Below are 24,650 nucleotides of genomic sequence, written 5' to 3'. Positions count from 1 at the left end.
TCTTCCAAATCTTTGCAAACAATGACTACCAGCTCCGGTTGGAATTGTAATTCAGCTTCTATTTGAATTCAGCCTCGCTTGATTATCTTTGCAGTTGAATTTTAAAATTTGCCGTTTAAAATCTTTCAAGTTGTAATCTTGCAGATTTGTCATTTCATGCAAGACTTACGACCATCATTAAGTTTTATGCACGGTGGTCTTTCTTGGAAATGATGATTCATGCGTATCAACAAATCTAGTGGTGGTGATATTGGCAATGAGTGGTGAAATGTGATAAGAGGGGTACATGAGCTGACATGAGAGGAAACGGCCTATGACTCACCTAACGGATTTGACATTTCGGGAAAGATTCGCTGCGAAATGTACGAATCCATGATTTCGCAGCGCGATCAGTTTTAAATTTGAATGATGCGCTGCGAAACTGCCTAATCATGATTTCGCTGCGAAATTACAAAAAGACACGGTGGCTGACATAAGATAACAGGTGGCTATAAAACAAACGTAGATGGAGGGGAACCAATGGGAGCTGAGAACAACTTGACTCAAAAACTCTTCAAAACTTCAGATTCTAAGGGAAGAAACTTAAAACAAAAAATAAACTAGCACTGACCTTGTCATCGGGCTAGGATGAAAAGTTACATATATCAATTTTAGTCCTAAGTGATAACACAGTCATCACCCCTGATTTCAGTAAGAAAAGGCTACAATTCCATATGTTTCTCGGTGAGAGATGTGATTGATGAACTATTCTGAAAACTATGGTGCTCGACCTTATATCCAAAGGCCAATAGTAATTTATATGTATACATAAGTTGTGACGGTATCAGGCTTGGCTTCTCATCTCGTGTTGAGCCATTAGACGGGTCATAGCATATACAAATGGATATGGGTTTTCATAACATCTTTCTATGCTCCCTTTACTCCTATTGGATCTATCTCTGCCTCCGCCTTTTATATAAATGTTTCTAGTCTCGAATAAACGGGCTATGGTTTTGGATCTTAATCCGTATTTGGAACTGATGACTCAGATGCTTGTTATCGAAATCAATCTGGGACAGGAAATAATGAAGACCTACTTTACTCGTCGATTGGATTCATGTGAAGCTCCAACATGGATGTAGGCCATAATAACACATGCCAAACTGGCACACTCTATTTCTAAATAGCTTTGACTTATTACCAGTTAGTGAAACCCTGATTATAGATTGTTAGGAATTTTATTATCCATATTTTGAAGAAGACTGTTAGTTCCACATTGCAGAGATATCCACAGAGACAAACATACCCTCATACATCAATTTGATCATGATATAGGACAAGAAAATGGGTGGAGTCCATGCATCTGTCAACTTCTATGGACTCAATGAGGCTTGCATGCATGACCCTTTTCTGAGTCTCTTTAGTGATGAGAGTCTTTCTTCAATAGTGGGTTCTTTCCTTGGTTGGATCATTTGGTTTCTATGTCCAAGGTTAGGTAGTTCAATGGGTTACTACTAAGGTCAGTCTGTTTGTTTTTGTGGGACCAACCTGGAATTTGGATGAAAGAAAATCTAGCTTTTGAGGTTGGAGTAAGTTTGTAAGTAATTGATGGCATCCCTCGATCATAGAGAAACGTTCATAAATGGCCTTACTCATTACCAGAAGCCTTACTCTCAATTTTATCAATATCAATTGAGAACTTTACATTGACTTGCTAATTGACAACGATCAACTTAATGGCAGGTGGTTGGCGGGTTTCTTTAGCTTGCTAGGACGTGTTGATAGGATGCGTTGTTAGACCAATTACACTGCTTACTTCATTTACCATCCATTTCAAAGAGGGAAAGGAAGGGGTTCTGAGTAGCGAACTGTGAGAGGGAGGTGAGTCCAAATTGGAGAGAGTTAAGAGGGAATAACCTTTCATGGAATGAATACTGATCAATTTCTTTCATTAGGTCCCACTTTAGAGGAGGTGAACCCGTATAATAATATTTTATTGCTAGCTTTGAAATTTTGTAAAATATAATTCTATCACATAAAGAAAACATAACACGGCGTCATGCAGAGACAACTGTCTGTTCACATCCAAAACCCCACAGGCCAATGCCACCTATCCAGACAACCATCCAAAAGAGGAGCCACACTTGATGCAGATGGAATATTATGCGTTTGGAATTGGGTTTCCACCAAGGTTTTCAATTGCAGACATCGCTTCCACTGTTAATGTTGTTGAAAGGACCACCTGAACCTTAGATATAGTGTCCATTTACTAAACCACATGTTCATGGTTGCAATGTATGGTTCTCATGTGGCAGAGTTACTGCTGGCAAGTTTCGACGAGCAAATAAACTATATTAACCTCTGGTTCGCTCTGTTATACCTTAAATTCAACGACCATTATGAGACAAAAATATTAGATTCACTGGTGAAGAATGTTTATGCTAGCGGATTCAATACTTCTACTGTTGAAGGGAAAAACAACAATAATACTATTTACGGGCTTGTCCAGTGCAGGGGAGATTTAGATTCTTCTAACTGCAAATAGTGTGCATCCATGGCTAAAGCAAAGCTTGTTCAGGGATGCCACAACACTTCTAGATTCATTCAACTAGACAACTGCATCTTGCGTTATGATAATCATAATTTTTACAACAACATTGACGGTGAAGGAGAAAATATTATTTGCAACACTGGGAAAAGCAATCAACCACAACAGTTCACAACTGCTGTGAAAGCCCTGCTCTCGAATTGTACAACTAAATCTTAATGGAGCCCAAAGCTTTTCTCTGCAGATTCAGTCGCTTCTTCTTCTGGTTTAACGACAAATATACACTGCTTATCACAATTCTAGAGAGAATTGCCCTGGAAAAATTGCGGATTGTACCTAGAAGACGTCTTAGAAAGTATATTTGGATACCAAAGTGGAGTTCTTGGGGCACAATTTGGATGTGAGAACTTCTATTTATGTTATGAGGTTTATGAATTTTTTGACAATTTCATTCTTTCGCCATCACCAGGAGAAAGCCCTTTGTCCTCCAGTATTTTTTCTCACATGAGGAACATTTATTTCTGGTTAAGTAGAACATAGCTTACTGGTCACTCATGCTTTTTGTGTATATTTGGAGAAGGCAAGAGAACTAGGGTGTTGAGTATAAGTCTGGGAGTAGTTACGGTTATGATCGTATTAATTGCAGTCATAGGCGTTTGGAAGTGGAATATTTTCTCTCATTTGAAATGTCGGAAAGAGATTTCTTGAACCAGAGGTCCTGAACTTATTCAGTGTTAAGTATCTAAGATGTGCCTAATTAATTTGTGTGCAATATAAATAGGCACCTTGTAATTGTTTTCGCAGGTGAGGAAGAAGATTCTATCTTAAGGGCGAGCATAGCAAATCAAGAACTCATTTTCAAGCACGACATCCTGAGAGAGGCTACCTCCAATTTTAAACTAGAGAATAAACTTAGAGATGGAGGTTTCAGATCCATCTTTAAGGTGAGAGTTTAATAGCTCTTTCGATTAAATAAATTAGATATTTGGAAATAGTGACTCCTAGTAAAAATGGAGAATAAAATAGATTTTGAAGTTCATCGATCTACAGGGAGTTCTCCTTGATGGGAGAGAGGCTGCAGTTAAATGGATGTATATGGGTACAAGGCAAGCAAATGCTAAATTTATGAATGAATCAAATCTCATTGGTCGTGTTCAGGACAAGAATCTAGTGAAATTTCTTGGTTTCTCAGTTGAAGGCTCAAAAAGGTTACTAGTTTACGAATACCTCCAGAACAATAGTCTTGACAAAATTCTATTCGATTTGTACTCGTTCTTAATCCCTGGATGGTTCTTGGATTCATTTTTTTGTACATGTATCTTGCAACTAATACATTTAATGTTCTTAGTTAGAGAGGGTAATTTGAATATTTGCATTTGTGATGCAGGGTTACCCCTGCTTACACCCACAGTATGCATGTACAATGCATAATCATATTTGTCCCAGGAATTTTAACTCACTATCGAGTCAAAATCTTCAACTATTAATGTTTTAGGCCCCCTTTATTGAACTCTACGGAATCATTCATTACAATAGCCCAGTCTTTACTAAACCACCTTTCTATCAGACTTAATCACCCCTTATAAACCTTCGTTAATATTTTATTAAGTCCTTAAAGTCACGTATATACATCAAACCTCACACTTTCCTTTGGTTGGTTCGGACTTAACCCATCAAACCTTCATATTGTGCTTTATTCTATTATAAACCCTTTAAAAGGGAAATATACATAAAACATACCTTTTCCGCACTTTTTAAAGCCCTTGCACAGTTTCCAAGATCTCCCTTATCGCTAATCGCAATTGCCATAGTCCCGCGGGTCACATTAACACATGACTCTTATCACCCCCGATATGTGATTAACATATCCTTCTGGACTTCAAATACCATTAACCGTGCTTAATTAGTTATCGGGTCCGCTCCATCGCTCGTCATTTTACTCCTCCGCCGATAAAGCACCTTTAAATGTTGCGATGTGATCACTCCGATGATCGCATCGACAATCGCAATCGCAATTGCTTAAAGCTTGAAGCCGAGGTTTATTACCTCTGCGAAGTGCGATTAACTCTCCGTTGTTGATCAGAGTATACGATCCAACGGTTCACGCTTCGATCGCATATCACAATCGCTCAAGGTTTGAGGCTGGGGTTCATTGCTCCTATTGCTTTCCTCCGATGTGATATATCATAACTCCGCTCCATTCTTTGCGACTTAATCCTGGTCAATGATCGTAAAGATCAACAGCTATTGTTCATTAACGTTTCACTTCTTAGCTCCTCACTTACTTGGTTTTTTTTGCTATTTCTTCAGTATTTCATTGTGGTTTCAAGTTTCTTCAATGATTCTAGGTCTTCCGCTGTTCCTCTGTGACTCCCTCCTGAGATTAAACTGTGCGAGTTCTTAAATCACTGTCATTTTAGAGCATTAATTTGATCCTTCGAATGGATCAACAGCCCATTACGAGCCTCTGTCTCTCTCTCTTCCTCTCTGTGCATTCGCTGAACTCTGCCTGCATATATAGGTTATGAAAATCTCTGATTCATTGTAATTTATCATTCGATATTCAATCACACAATTATACAGTCATGAATCAAATTATTGTATACCAACACATATAAAAATGGATTACATATTAAGGCTCTGTCTTTCTGGCCTAATTCTTCTAAGTAGTAGCCTTTGCTTCACATTCTGCCCGCAGGCTTACAAACGCACTTTAGCTATCTATCTAGCCTATCTAAAACATCTAACCTCTGTCTTTTCCTTTTAGGCTTACATTTATACAAAGGGATTATAAAACCAATTCCTAGTTTAGATCCATAAATTCCTCAACAAAATCCTAAAATCTCTTCCTCATCCCTAAGGATCCTCTCTAATCCATAAAATCATGAACTAACTCCTAATCTGAGTTTTACAATTAATTCTCAAATCCTCTCATCTCTCAATTATCCTAAATCCCTCATGTTCTCCTACATTCGAGAACATTTACAAATATGCCTCACTATATTCAATTAAATCCTATTCTCATTAAAATCACTCAAAAGCCTAAATAATTACATTAATTCAAAACATAGGAACCCAACTTCCTTAAAACACAAGACCCCCTATGTCTACTAAAATATAATGATTTTCTCTGAGCCGAATGCTCCTACATCAGACTCCCAAAGTAGAAAATTTTCATGATCTCCTGATCATGTGTCTTCATATGTTGTTAGAAAACCTCCAGGGTCCCAAACTTTAGTTTGTAACTGTCTGAAAGCTCTGCACCTTTGTTGCTGCTGTATGTCTACTATTGAATTCATGACCGGAGAATCCACAGTTTTAAGATTTTTGTACCAACGTTTCAAATCCCAAATGGGATCCATCATCATGATATGAGAATGATGATGAGCAGAAGAGCAACAAAGAATTGATAAATAGGGACGAGGATAAAACAATTAGAATGACAAACTGTCGGCTGACATAATTTTTATAATTTTAATTAATTATTAATTTGTTTAATTAATTTTATTAATTTCATTAACTTTATAATATTATAATTTTAATTAATTTTAATTTTTATAATTTTAATTAATTTTATAATTTTATAATTTTATAATTTTAATTAATTTTAATTTTTATAATTTTAATTAATTTTATTAATTTGTTTTATTAATGTCTACTATTTTCTGTTTCATCTTCCTCTCCTTGTCAATCAGGTTCATACTCTGATTGATCATGCTTCCTGCTGCTATCATTCTCCCCCATATGGACTGTTTCATCATCAACTGCCATAATTCTTCAATCTCTGTCTCCAGTTCATCCTTGGACTGGTCCATATTCTGCATCTTCCTTCTTCCTCTTTCTTTTTGCTTCAGGTTGTTGTTGCTGTCCACTAACTCTTCAAATTGCTGTCGGTTACTTTCACTTTGTAGTTGCTGGTTTATTTTTTTTCTACTTTTTCTCTTGCTACCATTGTAGACATTGCTATTGCTCTTGCTCCAACTTTTGCTTTGACTCCTACGCTTAGTGCCTCCATTTCATCCTTACCCTCTTTCATGATAATCTCTGTTTGTAATGAATCATGACTTTCTAGCATTCTCTCCAACAATTGAGCATCTCTGTTCCATGGATTAAATTCTTCCATAAAATCTTCTTCTTCCATTTTTATTTGGCTGCTCATCTGTGCCAAATTTCCTCCAGCATCTACAACTAAACCTGCAATCATAAAACAATGATTAAAATAAAAAACATAAGACTTCTGTGCCTTTTCCTCCTTTGGCAAAAATTCAGTTTGCTTCTCTGTTTTCTCCTCCTTTATCAGCACATCAATATGCTGATTTGAATTCTCAAAAGAATTCATGAGACTGTCAACTAGTCTCTCCACACCATCTGTTCTAATGATTTCTTTCTGTCCATGTCCACTGTAGTGAACTTCATTCTCGTTCAATTCTGATTTTACAACCTGAACACTTACTTTTTTGGTCTTCCAGTATTTTCTCCAAAAGACTTAACTCCTGCCACAAATTTGCCATCTCACTTGGAATTTCTCCCAAAAGTTTTATACAATCCTCAATATCTTCTTCTTTGTCACAAGCATAACTTATTGACACTATTTCTTCATTCTCGATCATAATAAAATTCTGATCCTCTATCTCTTTGATAGTTTTAGATGTCTGTCCATCACTCTCCCTTTGATCATTTAAGAAAATCAATTCCTCGTTATCCTTACCAACAACAAATTCCTTATCAAAAGAAATAACTGTCTCATTCCTATTGAAGATATTTCCTCTATTAATCATGGAATTTATGAACTCCTTTTGCTGTAATAACTCAACTTGATCTTCATTTGAAAGAAAATCATCATCATAGTTTATCTGTCAATTTTCAGCTTCATTCAATACATTTCCATAAAATGGTTTGTCTTCTGCAATACCTGCGTTCATACACAACCTGTCAGTTGTAAAACCACAAGACCTCATGATCTCATCTGATGATTCAATCATCAATTCCTCCTGCTGTTCCAAGTCCTTTACATGACTTAGAAATATTTCGATGGTCTTCTCCTCAATCTCATCAAGTTCTTTACTTGATTGCTTGATATCCTTCTCTACTTCTTCTTTTAAAACAGAATTTATATTCTTCCTGTCTTCTTCCTTCTTTATGACAATATCAACAAATTGTCCTTCTTTACATGTTTCTCCTGCAAACATAAACAAATTGTCAGATTTAAAATCTTGTGATCCTTTGATCTCACTTGAAGTTTCTGTCTCCAAGTCTTCATCTTCACCCAGAACTTCACCCTACTCTGGTTCACAAATGGACACTTCCATTTCCAACTCAGCTTCTCTGAGTTTTCCCATTAGCCACCTTACTTTCCTTTGCTGTAGCCTTCTCTACAACTTATGCCACTTCACTGGCTTCTTCTTTAATACCCAACCTTGTCTTTGACTTTCCTCTAGCAGCATTATCAATACATTGAGTTGTTCTTTCATCTCAACGATCTCTCTATCAATTTCTTCTTGACTCATCCTCTTGCCATTTGCCTTGGCATTTTCTTTCTTCATCTTTCTTTTGTTGTGGTATTCCTCAGAACCTCTGCTATGACTATCAATAGCCATCTTCTTCTCCATCTTCATGAGTTCTTCACTCATTCACTATGAGTTGCACTAAATCGTCTACAACAGCAAGTCCTCTCTGCTGCCACTTACCTCACCAAGCTTTCCTCTGTACTTGGTCTTTTGGCAAGCAATTGGTTCTCTATCTCTGGAACCTCCTTTGAGCACTCTTCTCTGCTCCTTCTAGGCTTCAAATCCTCTGCACCTTCTTAAGAACACAACTGTCCTCTTGTATTTCAATCACCATGAAATACTTGGTTTTGACCACTTCTTCTTTCGCTTAGAAAATCTTACCAGCTTCCTTTATTAACTTGGCAATTCTACCCACATCCTTTCTGGAATTTCCTTTGTGATCTGCAACAATACCTTTGCAGTAACAAGTCTCCTCCTTGCTACATATGCCTCACTAAGCTTCTCTCCTTTGAGCTCAGTCTTTTAGCATCTCTCTGGTTCTTTCCTTTGGAACCAATTTGAGCACTCCTTGCTCTAGGCTTGTTGCAATCTTCTCACCTCCTTATGCTGTCACCTGCATATCAATGTTACTCAAGCCAAAGATCATTCCCATGCTTTCAAAAGCTTGCTTCTCAGTTTCCTTTTGAGAATACTCTTATCCTCTTTGTCCAACCTTCAATTGGATTCTTCAAGTTCACATTTGAGTGAATCTCCACTTTACCAAGGAACAACATCACGGTGTTTTCCTTATGTTGCTACTTGTGCAATAATATAAAAACAATATATTCTCCAATATTCAAATAAAATTAAACAAAACATGTCATCTCACCTTCAAGATCTCTATGTGATCTTGTTCCACCATCCCACCTGTACTTTGAGTGGATTGTCCTCTGTTTCTTGCATCTACTACACATCACCTCTGTGTACCTTCTGTTTGTCAGATTAGAATCTGATCCCCTCTTACCTGCATATACACTTTAACACATAACTCTGTTTTAATTATTTCACATAGAATTTCTTTGTTCTGTTTAACACCAATTGTTTCAATTACAATTTTTCTCTAATACCAAATGACACAGGGTTACCCCTGCTTACACCCACAGTATGCATGTACAATGCATAATCATATTTGTCCCAGGAATTTTAACTCACTATCGAGTCAAAATCTTCAACCATCAATGGTTTAGGCCCCCTTTATTGAACTCTACGGAATCATTCATTACAATAGCCCAGTCTTTATTAAACCACCTTTCTATCAGACTTAATCACCCCTTATAAACCTTTGTTAATCTTTTATTAAGTCCTTAAAGCCGCATATATACATCAAACCTCACACTTTCCTTTGGTTGGTTCGGACTTAACCCATCAAACCTTCATATCGTGCTTTATTCTATTATAAACCCTTTAAAAGGGAAATATACATAAAACATACCTTTTCTGCACTTTTTAAAGCCCTTGCACAGTTTCCGAGATCTCCCTTATCGCTAATTACAATCGCCATAGTCCCATGGGTCACATTAACACATGACTCTTATCACCTTCAATATGCGATTAACATATCCTTTCGGACTTCAAATACCATTAACCGTGCTTAATTACTTATCGGGTCCGCTCCATCGCTTGTCACATTACTCCTCTGCTGATAAAGCACCTTTAAATGTTGCGATGAGATCACTCCGATGATTGCATCGGCGATCGCAATCGCTTAAAGCTTGAAGTCGGGGTTTATTACCTCTGTGAAGTACAATTAACTCTCCACCGTTAATAAGAGTATACGATCCAATGGTTCATGCTTCGATCGCATATCGCAATCGTTAAGGTTTTGAGGTCGGGGTTCATTTCTCCTATTTCTTTCCTCCAATGTGATATATCATAACTCCGCTCCATTCTTTGCGACTTAATCCTAGTCGTTGATCGTAAAGATCCAACGACTACTGTGCATTAACGTTTCACTTCTTCGCTCCTCGCTTACTTGGTTTTTTCTGCTATTTCTTCAGTATTTCACTATGGTTTCGGGTTTCTTCAATGATTCTGGGTCTTTTGCTGTTCCGTTGTGACTCCCTCCTGAGCTTAAACTCTGTGAGTTCTTAAATCACTGTCATTCTAGAGCATTAATTTGATCCTTCGAATGGATCAACGGCCCATTACGAGCCTTTGTCTCGCTCTCTTCCTCTCTGTGCATTCGCTGAACTCCGCCTACATATATAGGTTATGCAAATCTCTGATTCATTGTAATTTATCATTCGATATTCAATCACACAATTATACAGTCATGAATCGAATTCTTGTATACCAACACATATAACAAATGATTACATATTAAGGCTCTGTCTTTCTGGCCTGATTCTTCTAATTAGTGGCCTCTGCTTCACACTCTGCCCGTAGGCTTACAAACACACTTTAGCTATCTATCTAGCCTATCTAAAACATCTAACCTCTGTCTTTGCCTTTTAGGCTTACATTTATACAAAGGGATTCTAAAACCAATTCCTGGTTTAGATCCATAGATTCCTCAACAAAATCCTAAAATCTCTTCCTCATCCCTAAGGATCCTCTCTAATCCATAAAATCATGAACTAACTCCTAATCTGAGTTTTACAATTAATTCTCAAATTCTATCATCTCTCAATTATCCTAAATCCCTCGTGTTCTCCTATATTCGAGAACATTTACAAATATGCCTCACTATATTCAATTATTCTCATTAAAATTACTTAAAAGCCTAAATAATTACATTACTTCAAAACATAGGAACCCAACTTCCTTAAAACACAAGACCCCCTGTGTCTACTAAAATATAATGATTTTCTCTAAGATGAATGCTCCTGCATTAATTTGAATGACATAAACAAGATAAAAATTGTTGTTTTTTGAGAGTTAACTGTGGGTTTACTGATCTGAATTGGCAAATAGTTTATGCTTTATTCAAAGAAAATTGATTGGAATGTGCATAATTATAATTGTCACCACAAATTTTGTATTTACCTTAGAAAAGTTAAAAAAAATAGATGAATGATCAAGATAATTTGAAGTGTACAGAACAGTGACAAAGGAGTTCAACACACTTGTGATGATGAGCTGAGATTGATTTTATAATTTTCTAGGTTTGAAGCTAGTATGTTGTTTTTTTTCAACAAGTAAATTGAAATTTACTCATTTTCTTCCTGAAATGATGTGAACGCTTCATTAACATAAATGTGTAAGGGTAAATATCCTATCCTAGTGTTATACCCAGTTGTTCCTGGCTAAAGCGGTTTCAAAAAACCAGTTAGCTCGTCTTCATGTCTTTTTTCGTTTTTGTTTTCATTGAAAACAATCAAATTTGCATTAGCTAAGCTACAAAGTGGAAATCGAATGAAAATTTGCAAATTCATTGAAATTGTCTACATAGTTTGTTTGTAATGAATAAAAAAATACCAATGAAGTCTTTGTATTGCAGATGCTTTCATTTTAACATATGCTTTCATTTTTACAGAGCCTCTCAAAGTGGTGAGAAAAATTGACCTTCTAATGATGTTGCTTCACTATGGAGTTGCCCGCTAAACAAGATGTCGTGAGCAGAACTGGCCTTCTGATGATGTTGCTTCACTATGGATCTTCCCACCAAACGGTGGAGCAAAGCTTGTACAAACAACTATTGATGGAGAAAATCTTGTTCAAACGGATAAACATAGAATCTTGGAGCAAAGCTTAATCCAACAACAAAGTTGATTGAATGAATGAATTTACACAATGAATTTAGATGCAACAAACAAAAATTTGGACAGGTAGGCAAGTAAAGTTTTTTGCTCTTATGTAAACCATATTTTTGAAACGGTAGGAATGGTTTGACATGGCAGGCATGACCCGTCTCTAGACAATCACAAATGTAATATGAGTTTTAACATATACTAATACCCCACTAGCGGTTGTTCATGAGCTACCATTTAATGCTTTCGACTAATGCTAGCATTAGTTTACTAGTTTCAGAATGCCAAGAAAACAAATAAATATAGCATATGGTTTTACCTCCCCGCTTCGGGAAGAGGCCAAATAAGATGGTGAAAGAGAATGCAGTGTTGAATATGCAATGCGGGCCTAATTTTTTTTCTTATTGTGATCGTTAGTAGCTTAAATTAATGTTAAAGGCCACCATTTCGATCACCAGGCAAGGCAGGGACTAATAAGTGAGTACAAGACCTTGGAGCCATTGCACCTTTCATGGAAATAAATTTCCAGTTTAAATCACATTTCGTATGTTTTTTTACCCACACATTAAATGTTACATGGTTCATTCTAAGTGGTGGCCTTGATTATTCATGTTTTAATGGGATTTATTAAAATACAACATTAATTGATGATAGTTTTAGAATTAATGAATTTGATGTTGTTTCCTTCATCATAAGTGAATGAAGGATGCATGATGACATTGTGGATTTGAAAGAGCAAAAACATTTCATGTTCTTATTTTCATCAATTATGTTGTTGTTTTTTAATTCATTTTCTATTAACAGAATATTTGTTTTCATAGGTAATTGGTTATGTTTTTAATTTTTATGATTTGTGTAATGAGTTATTAAGTTGTGTAGGTAGTATGCTATTTGTGTCTTATTAGTATCATATATTGGGGATATTCTTGTGCCTTACATTAGTTTGCATGTGTAAAGAGCTAAATGAAGAAGGAAGGTGCACAAGTGGGGTGAAGGAGAATGAATATAAGACCAAAACCTAATGCAACTTCATAGAGGCACAATAAGCAAAAGGGTGTTTCCAAACTAGAAAAAACAAGGAGGGACCTAAGAAGCACTTATTGACCTCAAAAAAAGAACAATTCATTGATTAAGTCTCATACCCATAGATGGATGGAGTGCAAAGGATGTTGAATAATTTTTTTAACTGTGCAATGAATATGAAGAAAATGTAACTTCCAACCAAATATAAATGCAAGGCGAGATTGGAAATGAAAGTGATGGACGTATGCAACCAAGAGTGAAGAAATGGATGTCAAAGTGATGAGAATGCTTGTATTCAGTTGGTGTTATTTTGAAAGTCTCACTTGAGTGCATAAAATGTTGTAACTTCTTAATTTTTGTTGTAGTTTATCGTCACAAATCAATTGAAGAGTTAGTGTGAGAATAAGATGAATTCTTGGATGGTTGAGATCTTAGGAAGTACAACAATAATCTATGGTAACTCAAGAATCATTAAAGCCATGTGAAGAGTCAAGCATTTGAAAGATCAAGAGCCATGAACTAAACTTATCAGTATAACCATTGTCTTCTTTTTTAGCACTGCAAGCTATCTTCATATGTTAATAAAAATATTGTTGTTAGTAATTTGCTTCACACTCTTGGATGTTGTGTTTGTAATATAGACCATTTTTTTGCATAATTTTTTACTACTTGTGGATGTTGATTTTCACTTATCTTATTTCTTGCTAACCTCTAATCTGAAATAGGAAGTTTCTTGGTGGCGTGGCAATGGACTATTCTCTAATTTTCAACTACTTTGATTATTCAAATGCACCTGTATTTCTTTCATTTTATTTCTTATATTTGATTTGCAATAGTCCTCAACAAGTTGTGGACTATTCTTTATTGTTTATGGCCTTTGGATATCCATATGCATTAGCTAGGAGCTATCTCTTCTACTGATATATGCCTAGCTTTGTTTCATTTCAGCTTGTTGGTTTTATGATATGCAAGTGTTCTCAATTTGATAATTCTACTTTGGAAGGGAATTGAAAGCTTCTTATTCAAGTTCATTTTTAATAACACTTGTGGACTATTCTCCCTCTCATGAGTTGAATTTTCGTCTCTTGTTCTTACTCCTAGCGTTAACATTTGGATTGATGATACCAGATTGCATTTTCATTTATACATTTAAATTATAAAGCTTAAAAAAAGCATTCTACATTCTAGGGCATAAATGAAGGGGTTACCATTTTCAACAAAGAAAGGTCTAATTAAGTCTTCTCATATGATAAACATATGTGGTTGATGAATATTATTGTACAAGCAAATATGTACATCTACCACTAGTGACTGTGTTTATCCAAGAAACTTAACCACATCACACTACAAACTTGAAAAAATAAGATTTATTAACAACACACATGTTTGGTGGGTATTTTCATATCTAAATAACCAATGAATTCATATACACTTACATAATTATAATGTTGGGAGAACCCCATTCTATGAATGCTAGGAATAAATTATTTAATTATAATTTTAGCAATAATTATTTATGGCTCAGTCTAACTAATAGAAGAAATGACTTTTTGGCGGGAATCTAATAATAGAATTTGTAGCAAGTTTGTGATTTATTGTTGTTTAAAATGCAATTTTGAATGCATAAATGGATTGAATGCCCTAAAAAACCCTTAAGGCACTGAAATTTTGCAAATCAAACAACTTAAAGTTATTGATTTTTAAAAATATCTACCCAATTTTGAACAAAATTAACTGCTAAAAAAAAGAGTGCTAAAAATTCTATAAGTTAGACTTCAAGATTATTTAGTAATTAATAACTTACTAATTGACTACAATAAAATATATTAATGAATTGCTAATGAAATACAATAAATGACATCAATAATAACTAAATTAAAATGAACCACCCTAATAAGCATCAATGCATTCATACTCTATGTGGGATATAGAAAATGAACTGTAAATGATTTTAATAATAACCATTAAATATTTAAATGATGTTGTTTAACTATTTTACTTTTTGAAGTTTTTTTGGTAAGATTTTTTTAATGCATAAATAGATTTGGCACTCTAGAAAATATCTATGTAGAGTTCATAGATTAAATTTGTAATTTCAATAAATTCATGCCTAATTTCCAACCAATTTAATTGAAAAATATACCCAACATATCTCCAAAACGTAAAATTATTAGACTAAGACATTCTAAACTTAACCTATAACACTTACTTTAGCTTATATATATATATATATATATATATATATATATATATATATAAGTCATAAATCATAAGTTGTATAGCTATGAGGTTTTTTTAACAAATTGCCTAGGATTTTTGATACAATTTCCCCTCATTGAAATATGAAATGATATCATTGAGAATGGATTTTATAAATCCATATGAAATTTTCAAAATTTCATTACAAAATGATTTTTTTTAGAGTAAAAAAACATTGGAAATTTTTATTAAAAGAGAAAAACTAGTACACATATCATCCCAAAAGAGTCCATCATGATAAAAATAAAATGTTCACAGTTTATATATCATCCTAAAAGAGTCCATCATGATCAAAATAAATTGTTAACATTTTTCAACTAAAAGTTCCCAAAAAGACATAAGAGATCAAAACATACATGTGTGTTCTAAACTAATGAAAGTCTGACCATATTTCTTAAAAATACATGCTCAAAGCAACATCCAAAAAGAAAAAAATGATGTTGCAACAGATTGGATCTCTTGAATAGAAAATGTCAAACAAGAGCGATCTCACCCTCATCCAAAACCACCACGTCTGATTTGAGTCTAAAGTGAAAAGAGCATGGGATCGCCTGAAAACCTTCCTTTAATAACCCATCGATTGCATTGTTATGTTCCCTGTAAACATGCTTAAAGGAGATGTCAGAAAAGGATTGAATTAACAACTTGACACTAGTCAAGCAATTAACCAGGGAAAGAGGTGAAAATTAACAATTTGATACCATTCAACCAATTATCCAGGGAAGGAGGTGACAATTTAGACTTCCCTGTAACCCCATCAATAATGGTCTTGGAGTCAGCATAAATAGAAATCCAATCCAATTGTATCGTCGTATTCCACCCAATAATGCACAAGAGAGCAAAGAATAACTTGAATAACATTGGTTTACATTAGGAATGAAACGTGATCCAATCCTGTCCATCCATGAGAGTCGGTGATCCCATCTTGTCCATCCATGAGAGTCGCTACACTGATTGTTTACTAAATTACATTTTGGAAATGAGACTATCAATTTTAATTCAAATTGCAACTGAGAGCCGTTTCAAAAAATTCAAAATGGTGTTTTACTTATTTTGGAATTTTTTTAGCAATTTAATTGATCATTTATTTAGATTTTTTTTTCAACAATTTAATTTATCATTTAGTATTATGTAAAGTATAAGATTAAAGGTTCAAATCTCTAAACTAATTTATCTTTAACAAAAAAAAGTTTACCTAGATACCAAGATGTTTATCTAAATACTCTCCGACACTTAGAATATGGTAATAATGACAAAATATAGAAACTTAATGGTATAGTGATAGTAGCCTAAATCAATATATATTACAACCTTATGTAAAACCAATTCCTAAATATAAACTCCCAATAATAATAATATAAGTTCGAATAACCAATTTGAAATTTAAACCATCAATCTTAACTCAAATAACATCTGAGAGCCTAAATTGTAATAAATAATAACGAGATCTTGTGCATTTTGAAAGGAAAAATTTAATGCGTGCATTGACATAGGTAGCATAATTTGGAATGTTCGTTTTTATCCATTAAGTATAGAATTTGTGCAGTGTGAAAGGAAAATTTTAATGCGTACATTTAGATCTGTATTTATAATCTACAATAATCAGTTTTTTGGGATTTTGTGCAAAATCGAAAGGAAAATTTTAATGCGTGCAGTTAGATGTGTATTTATATTTAGCATTGATACTTTCTATGTACAATATATTTGTGGCGGATTTTATGACTTTGATATTTGATCGAGGCACCTTCTCAGGAGTCTAATAACTAAATAGGACATATATAAAAGCTCTCAGATTATGAATGTATCATGAGTCTCACTCCCTAGAGTTGCATTGTCTGGAACTGGAGTATATAGAGTATATATTCTGTAAGAATTAAGATGGCCATGGACACTGGGCTGTCCCAATGTTTATTAGCAGTTCTAGTTTTATCCTTGGTCTTACCAGGGGCAATGGCAGTTGGGGGTGGTGCTTATAAATATCGTATGTCCTCTGGACTAACCACTGTCCCTGGTCATAACTATAGAGATGCTTTAGCCAAAAGTATTCTGTTTTTTGAAGGCCAGAGATCAGGAAAATTGCCTCCAAATCAACGCTTGAATTGGAGAAAAGACTCTGCTCTCAGAGATGGCTCAGCTGCAAATGTAAGGTTGCCTTATTTATACTTATTATATTGCCTATAGAACTGTAGAGGTTTAAACAAAAATCAAGTGTAAGCATGTAGCAGTTGATGGATATATACTACTTCTTCCTTTTATATTTTAAATCTTTTCTATTTTAGATTTCTGCCAGTTAACTGTAATGGTCTATTCCTTTGACAGTAATGGTGTTATATGTCTTGACTTTTTCTACTTTCATTGGGAAGATATTTTTATGTGGATTGGGGATTTTGTGTATATGATGAATATGGAGTGAAGTAAATTATTAATTTTGAGTCATGAATATTAGTGGGAATCTTGCAAATTGATTTCAAACATCAAAATTCCAGAGGCCTGAGTTACTGTTGGGACTTGCATTCATATTGCTTATATCTTTTTGCATTACAGGCGTATAGGTGACACCTCCATGCCTTTTAGGCCTGAGTTACTGTTGGGACTTGCATTCATATTGCTTATATCTTTTTGCATTACAGGCGTATAGGTGACACCTCCATGCCTTTTAGATATTCAAATTTACCATTTAGATACATTCAAACTTTCCACCTTAACACTTGTTAGAGTTTCTTTGACCTAAATGGTACTTTGTCTTGATTTTCCAGTATTTTTATGCGGATTGTAGATTTTGTGTATCCAACCGATATGGTGTAAACTGTTAACTTTGAGCCATGTCCTTTGGATGCCCAAATTTACAGTCCAGATAAACTCAAACCTTCCACTTAACACTTGTTTGAGTTGCTTTTACAATTTTCAAAATGGCATTCTTAACTTTGAGCCATGTCCTTTGGATGCCCAAATTTACAGTCCAGATAAACTCAAACCTTCCACTTAACACTTGTTTGAGTTGCTTTTACAATTTTCAAAATGGCATTCTTAACTTTGAGCCATGTCCTTTGGATGCCCAAATTTACAGTCCAGATAAACTCAAACCTTCCACTTAACACTTGTTTGAGTTGCTTCGACTGTAATGGTGTTTTTTCTTGATCTTTTCAATTTCGATTGCAGATTCTATTTATCCAATAAACATGAAGTAAAGTAAACTGTTAACTTTGCGACATGATCTTTGAATACGAAAATCTGCAGTCTCAGTAAAGTCAAAGCTGCATGCCAAAATCTGCAGTTTAAATAAAGTCAAACCTTCCACCTTAACACTGGTTTGAGTCTATATTTTCTATATTGGGTATTTTGAACCACTTTCAATTTTTTCCTCTGGAATGATTTACTCAGTCCTTAATTTAAATAAAGTCAAACCTTCCGCCTTAACACTGGTTTGAGTCTATATTTTCTATATTGGGTATTTTGAACCACTTTCAATTTCTTCCTCTGGAATGATTTACTCAGTCCTTGAGATGATCCCAATATTGAAAACGTCCATGGAAAATCTGAAGGCCCTAACTCTGAAGCAATGCAGACAATGCACCTCGCCCATTAAATGTAAAAATCTGTGTACTGGATGCAGGTGGACTTGGTGGGAGGATACTATGATGCAGGAGACAATCTCAAATTCGGTTTCCCTATGGCTTTTACAACCACGATGCTAGCATGGAGCGTGTTAGAATTCGGAAAGTTCATGCACGAGGAGCTGGATAACGCCAAGAATTCAATTCGTTGGGCTACAGATTATTTCCTCAAAGCAGCAGCTTTTCCGGACACTTTATACGTGCAGGTACCATATTTGCATAGTTTCATAGGATTTTGATATATGTTGGTTTACTTTGTGTAGTGTTGAAATTGATTTACTGTTATGAAGGGGTGTATGCTGATCTATTTTCAATAAATAACATGGGGAAGCGATTAGTTGGCCAACCCATTGGTTACTACAAAGATAGTTCGCATGAAGATGGTTATGTTTTGATTTAATCAAAGGGGTGATTTTAGCTACTATTATTATAACTTTTAGGCATTACCAATATGCCCTGTTTGACTTTTAGGCATTACCAAGATGACCCTCAAGCAGGGCATAGGGCTAATTAGAGGTTTGAAGTAGCAACATGGCAAGGGGTTCCTTCACAGTATATTTTATCACCAAATGATTTCCACCTGGGGTATCTTGATTTATTTGTAAGGATTAATATGGGTAACTAGTTGTTAACTAGCTAGATTTCCACCTGGGGTATCTTGATTTATTTGTAAGGATTAATATGGGTAACTAGCTGTTTGTAGTTAGTAGCTAGAGTGTTTGGGACTATTAAGAGACATGTTTAGTTTATTGTGATAAGGCTTAAATAATAGGTGATTTTTAATAGATCTCACTCTTGTTGAGTTAGACATTATTATATATATTTAACTTGAGAAATGTTAAATATACTCTTAATATTATAGTGACAATATCACAAAAAAGGAAAAAAAAGAATAGTAATGCTCGCAAAAAAAACCTAGACAATTAAAATTAATTAACCTGAAGAAGATGGACTTGATGAGTGGTCAGATTGACAAGTGGTGGACCTTGATTATTGGGTTTTGCTGTTTGTCGATACCATCCAACCTGAAGAGGATGGACTTGATGAGTGGTCAGCCTGACAAGTGGTGGACCTTGATTATTGGGTTTTGCTGTTTGTTGATACCATCCAACCTGTTTATTCAAGATGAATCAAGCTCTTCTAGAAACTACTATATAATCTCCTCTACTACTACTAGAAAATCTCCAAAACCTCCGGCTCATTTCATGATATTGTATATCGCAGGTCGGTGAACCCTATGCAGATCACGATTGCTGGGAGAGACCAGAAGACATGGACACCCCCAGAACAGTTTACAAGATTACCAAAGACAATCCTGGCTCAGAAGTTGCCGCTGAAACAGCTGCAGCATTGGCTGCTGCGTCCATTGTGTTCAGAACATCAGATGTCCAGTATTCCCAGCAGCTTCTTCAAACTGCAGTTCGGGTAAGATCAATGTTCAAACCTGAGGGAATTTTTTCCTAAAAAAATATGAAATCTGGTGTTCTGCTTGTCGGTTTTTTTGGGCTACTTCTTGGGAGTAACTTCCCTTCTTATAATGTCTGCAATAGTTGTTCGAGTTTGCAGACAAATACAGGGGAGCATATAATGATGACCCCAGCGTGAGACCAGCTGTGTGTCCTTTCTACTGCGACTATGATGGATACCAGGTATTTTTGCATCATATATTATAATTTCAGTTAAGTCTCTGCACAATCTCTAAAATAGACTTGCAATGCAGTATCTATTTGTAAATAAAATTAGGCAGCCTAGTTGCACTGGTCGACGTTTTGACATGTTACAATATCATATAATATAATATAATATAATTGAGATTACTCTTAACTCTGAACTCTGATTTATTTTTAAGCATAAGAGATATGAAAGTTTCATTTGCCTCTCTCTTTTCATAAGAGATTTGGCCAAAAAATCATTTATATGTTCTCCTTTCATCTGCATATCTCTTTTCTTAAGAGATTTGTCCTTAAAAAAACATTTTTAAATCTCTTTTGCTAGTAGATTGGGTCTTGAAAATTTCATTTTTTATATCTTATTTATTCATCTTCTTTATAGATATTTTGCTAGCAGATTTGACGGTGAAAAAATCATTACTCATTTTCCTTTTGACTTTTCAACATTTAGAAGACTCAACAACATTAAACTATGCTTTTTTTTCAATTCTAACAGGATTTTAAATAAAATATATCAGATAATTTACCAAAAAGAACAAAATAAAATCACTTAATTAGAGTAATACTTTTTAAGATAATGATAAATATCAATACAAACAAACTTGCAACTTGATCTTTTCCAACTGCTTTCATATTCCTTTTCAAACTTATTTCATATTCCTTTCTAATGGTGCCAAATAACTATGCAAATAAACCTGCTGCACTTTAATCTTTTTAAACTGATTTCCACTCTTTAGTGATGTCATCCAAGTCAATGTCTATGTTTGATTTTTACCAAAACATTCCCTCTAAAAAAATGTTTGGCTAAAGAACATTCCTATAGAAGCCTTTTTAGAATCTTCTTTCTTACTTTAAGGCAACAAATTTGCTTCAAAACCAGGAAACTTAGGACATTCCACAGATCTGCATTTTAGTAGTGTACTGGGCGTACAGATGTTTCCAATGAAAAATGGTAATATGACGGGATTGTCAAAGGTTCATGTCAATAATGAAAGTCTCTAATTCATAAATTTTTCTGTTGTGATTTCAAATAGTTTATAGAAGTAACAAACAAAGTAGTTGCTTAGTGAAAATAAATACCCATCATGCCTAATCAGCTGAAATATCAGACCAAACCGTTCCCTCTTGTCCTGCATTTCAAGACTAACATATATGCCTCCTGGTTTACAGGATGAATTGCTATGGGGTGCTGCATGGTTGCACAAGGCAACACGGAATAGAGCATATATTCAATACATTCTAGCTAATGGCTTGGCACTTGGAGCTGACCAAACCACGTTTGAATTTGGGTGGGACAACAAGCATGCAGGACTAAATGTTTTACTAGCCAAGGTAAATACTCTTGTCAATGCATCAAACTTTTCTTCAACATGTCTTCTATCTGTACAGAGTTTATGACCAAAGATCATCTAGCTCCATCCTTATGTTACTGTTCTTTTGTGAATCTCTTCCCCTGAATAATTGGGAAAACTGAATCGTTTTATGCAGTCAGTCTTGATACACAATGTGACAAGTCTGCAAAACTACAAGGGGTATGCTGATGACTTCATCTGCTCTCTATTGCCAGAATCACCTTCTTCGCAACATCAATACACTCCAGGTTTGATGTTAATAGGCCATTTTTATGTTATGGCGAAGGCTAATTTATTTATTTATTTTTTAATATAGATTTTAAAATATTTTGAAAATCTAATTAGTATAAGTAAAGCTAAATAATTGACATTATTTATATTAGAATTTTTTTTGTTATATCAATATATATTTTTATATATTAATACAGTTAAAACTATTTACAAATCGATTCCAAATACTAAAATTCCAAAAACAATAATAATAATAATTTAATATTAAAATAAAAAACAAAACACCAAATAAACATTAACCATGATATTTTCATTCTTATAATTATTTTATTGGGTTATTGCCAATCTGTTTGGTTAAAGAAGTGAAGTTACTCATGTATCAGTACTGTTCAACAGGTGGACTTATCTACACGGATGAAGGTAGCAACATGCAGCGTGTTACAGCCTTCTCGTTTCTACTTCTAGCCTATGCTAAAAGTTTGAGCCATAGTTCTCAAAATGTTCAATGTGGATCAGTACTAATTACTCCTGCTCGCCTCAGATCAGCTGCCAAGCGCCAGGTACTGTCCATGGAAATGGAAATTCATAACTAAATATTGGACCAAACTTTAATGTATGTCTGGTAATTCTCAGTATTAGTAAAAGGGGCAAGGGTTTAGTTGAATTGGGCGGTGCTAAGGCGTTGAAAGGGTTAGTTCAATAAGTGATGTTTTTAATATTCCTGGTTCTTTGGGTAAAGTTAGTTTGATTGAGTAGTATATTTAATATCATTGGGTTTTCATGAGTTTTGTTAATCTTTTTAAATTAAATTAAGAGGGATAGTTTTTGTTCAGGATTTTATTAAAGAATAATTTTCAATTTGTTTGGATATGTAACTGTATGGAATAAAATCAAATTTTGATTTTGTTTTATACTTATTCAATGATGGGATCTTGAGGGGATTTAGGGCGTAAGAATTTCAAATCTAGAACACTCTTTAAATTTGAAGGTTTCTGTAAATTTAGTGTCAGACTTGGATATTTAACGGGTATGGAATAAAGTCAGTTGTTAATTTGTTTTATGCCTATTCAATATAGTTATTACAGAGTAAGAATTTTAAATCTAAAACATTCATCAAATTTGATGGTTTCTGCAACTCTAGTGCCAAAAAAAATGTTGAAGGGTAGAGAAAATTTTTGGTTATATTTGATGAACAAATCATCTGTTGATGGGCAATATGATGGGCAATTTACCAGTAGTGATAGGCAATTTACCAGTCAAATTTCATTGATGAGCTAATCTAGAATTGATAAGGACAAACTTTTTATTAATATAAATATAAAAATACTATGAAGTTAATTGGGTTTCTCTGGAGTGATTAAGAAAAATGATTAAAATGCTCCTCACAGAAATTTAGGAAAAATGATTAAAATGTTCCTCACTGAAATTTAATTTCTGCAAATTACATGATAAGCTTTGAACTTTAGGGATGAAAACGAATACTCTGTCAAAAATCAAAACATATATATTCATCGAATAAAGATATTTTCCGAAAAGAAATCCTATTGTTATTAATACTCTACTGACACTGTAACTGGTTGTGATACAGGTGGACTACATACTTGGAGATAATCCTCTGAGTTTTTCATATATGGTGGGATATGGTCCTCGCTTCCCTCAATACATTCATCACCGAGGTTCATCTTTACCCTCTGTGACAGTGTATCCTTATCATATATCTTGTTATCATGGCTCCAGCTTATTTGCTGACAATAGTCCCAACCCAAATCTTCTGGTGGGGGCAGTCGTGGGAGGACCAGATCAAAACGACCAATATGATGACGTTCGGTCAGCCTTCAAGCAATCCGAACCCACCACATACATCAATGCACCACTGGTAGGCGTGCTTGCATATTTCAATGCCCATCCAAACTACTAAATCCAATCATGGCACAGGGAAAAAATCAATTTCATGAAAACCATTTGCAAGCTTTAACAAGTTTGGAACTTAGATTCTTAAATTAGCAATCAGTATTGGCTGGCATCCACTGCGATAAAGGATTCATAAGAGGCTTCTAAGTTAATTACCAACTGAAGATCTGGTAACTCCATGGTTATCAGGTTTCCTTTAGCGATCTGGGTAGTTATGTAAAACTAATTTTAGTGTTTCAGAGATGTCCTGATTCATGATTTATGTACTCTGAGAAATACATCCTCAATCTGGGCAACCGTGGCTATTACAGGTTGTGCTTGAATTTAAAAATAAAAGGTGTCTGGCAAGCCTGCCAACCTATTTTTAAATCGCCATTTATCTTCCTTGTACGAAGGTTCCATATATGCTTTACAAATTCATGTAACCAAGCATGGAATTTTAATTATGTGCTTATAGCAATGGCATGATTATGGAATAAATGCTATATTTATGATTGTTAATTTGGTTTTTTTTTGGTGGGTAAAATCTTTCTAAGAAATTGTGTTTCATAAATTAGATAACCAAGATTTTGGTTCAACATTCCATATATTTTTATTATATAATTTAGAATACATTTTATTATAAATTTTTGAAAATTAATACTTACAATAAATAATAATTATATAATAACTATTAAATAATTTAGTAAATAATGTACATATAAGTAAATCAAAATCTAACATTAACTAATTATATATAGTTAGTTAAGGTTAGATTTTGATTTATTTATGTGTATTCAATAGTTATGGTTGGGTTTTGATTTACTTATTGGTCACAAAAGTATTTAA

At 34.3% G+C, this 24,650-nt stretch overlaps 1 pseudogene across 1 annotated transcript in view; it reads left to right on the top strand.

Moving 5' to 3' along the window:
- The window catches only part of LOC149223764 (endoglucanase 4-like), a 102,968-nt pseudogene extending 78,704 nt beyond the window's left edge, over window positions 1-24,264 (top strand). The window contains exons 3-11 of the transcript XR_016249686.1: window positions 10,581-10,624; window positions 17,053-17,186; window positions 18,658-18,864; window positions 19,883-20,083; window positions 20,209-20,307; window positions 21,499-21,660; window positions 21,817-21,928; window positions 22,308-22,471; window positions 23,500-24,264. The product of XR_016249686.1 is annotated as an endoglucanase 4-like (transcript). The remainder of the gene's footprint in view (window positions 1-10,580; window positions 10,625-17,052; window positions 17,187-18,657; window positions 18,865-19,882; window positions 20,084-20,208; window positions 20,308-21,498; window positions 21,661-21,816; window positions 21,929-22,307; window positions 22,472-23,499) is intronic.
- The last annotated feature ends 386 nt before the right edge of the window (window positions 24,265-24,650 follow it).

The sequence above is a fragment of the Pinus tabuliformis genome, chromosome Q, assembly GCF_031772625.1.
Source record: "Pinus tabuliformis cultivar Carrire ecotype Pingquan chromosome Q, CPIR1, whole genome shotgun sequence".
In the NCBI taxonomy this organism is placed as follows: Eukaryota; Viridiplantae; Streptophyta; class Pinopsida; order Pinales; family Pinaceae; genus Pinus; species Pinus tabuliformis.
The sequence above is the reverse complement of the archived record's forward strand: the minus strand, read 5'-3'. Positions and strand labels throughout refer to the sequence as shown.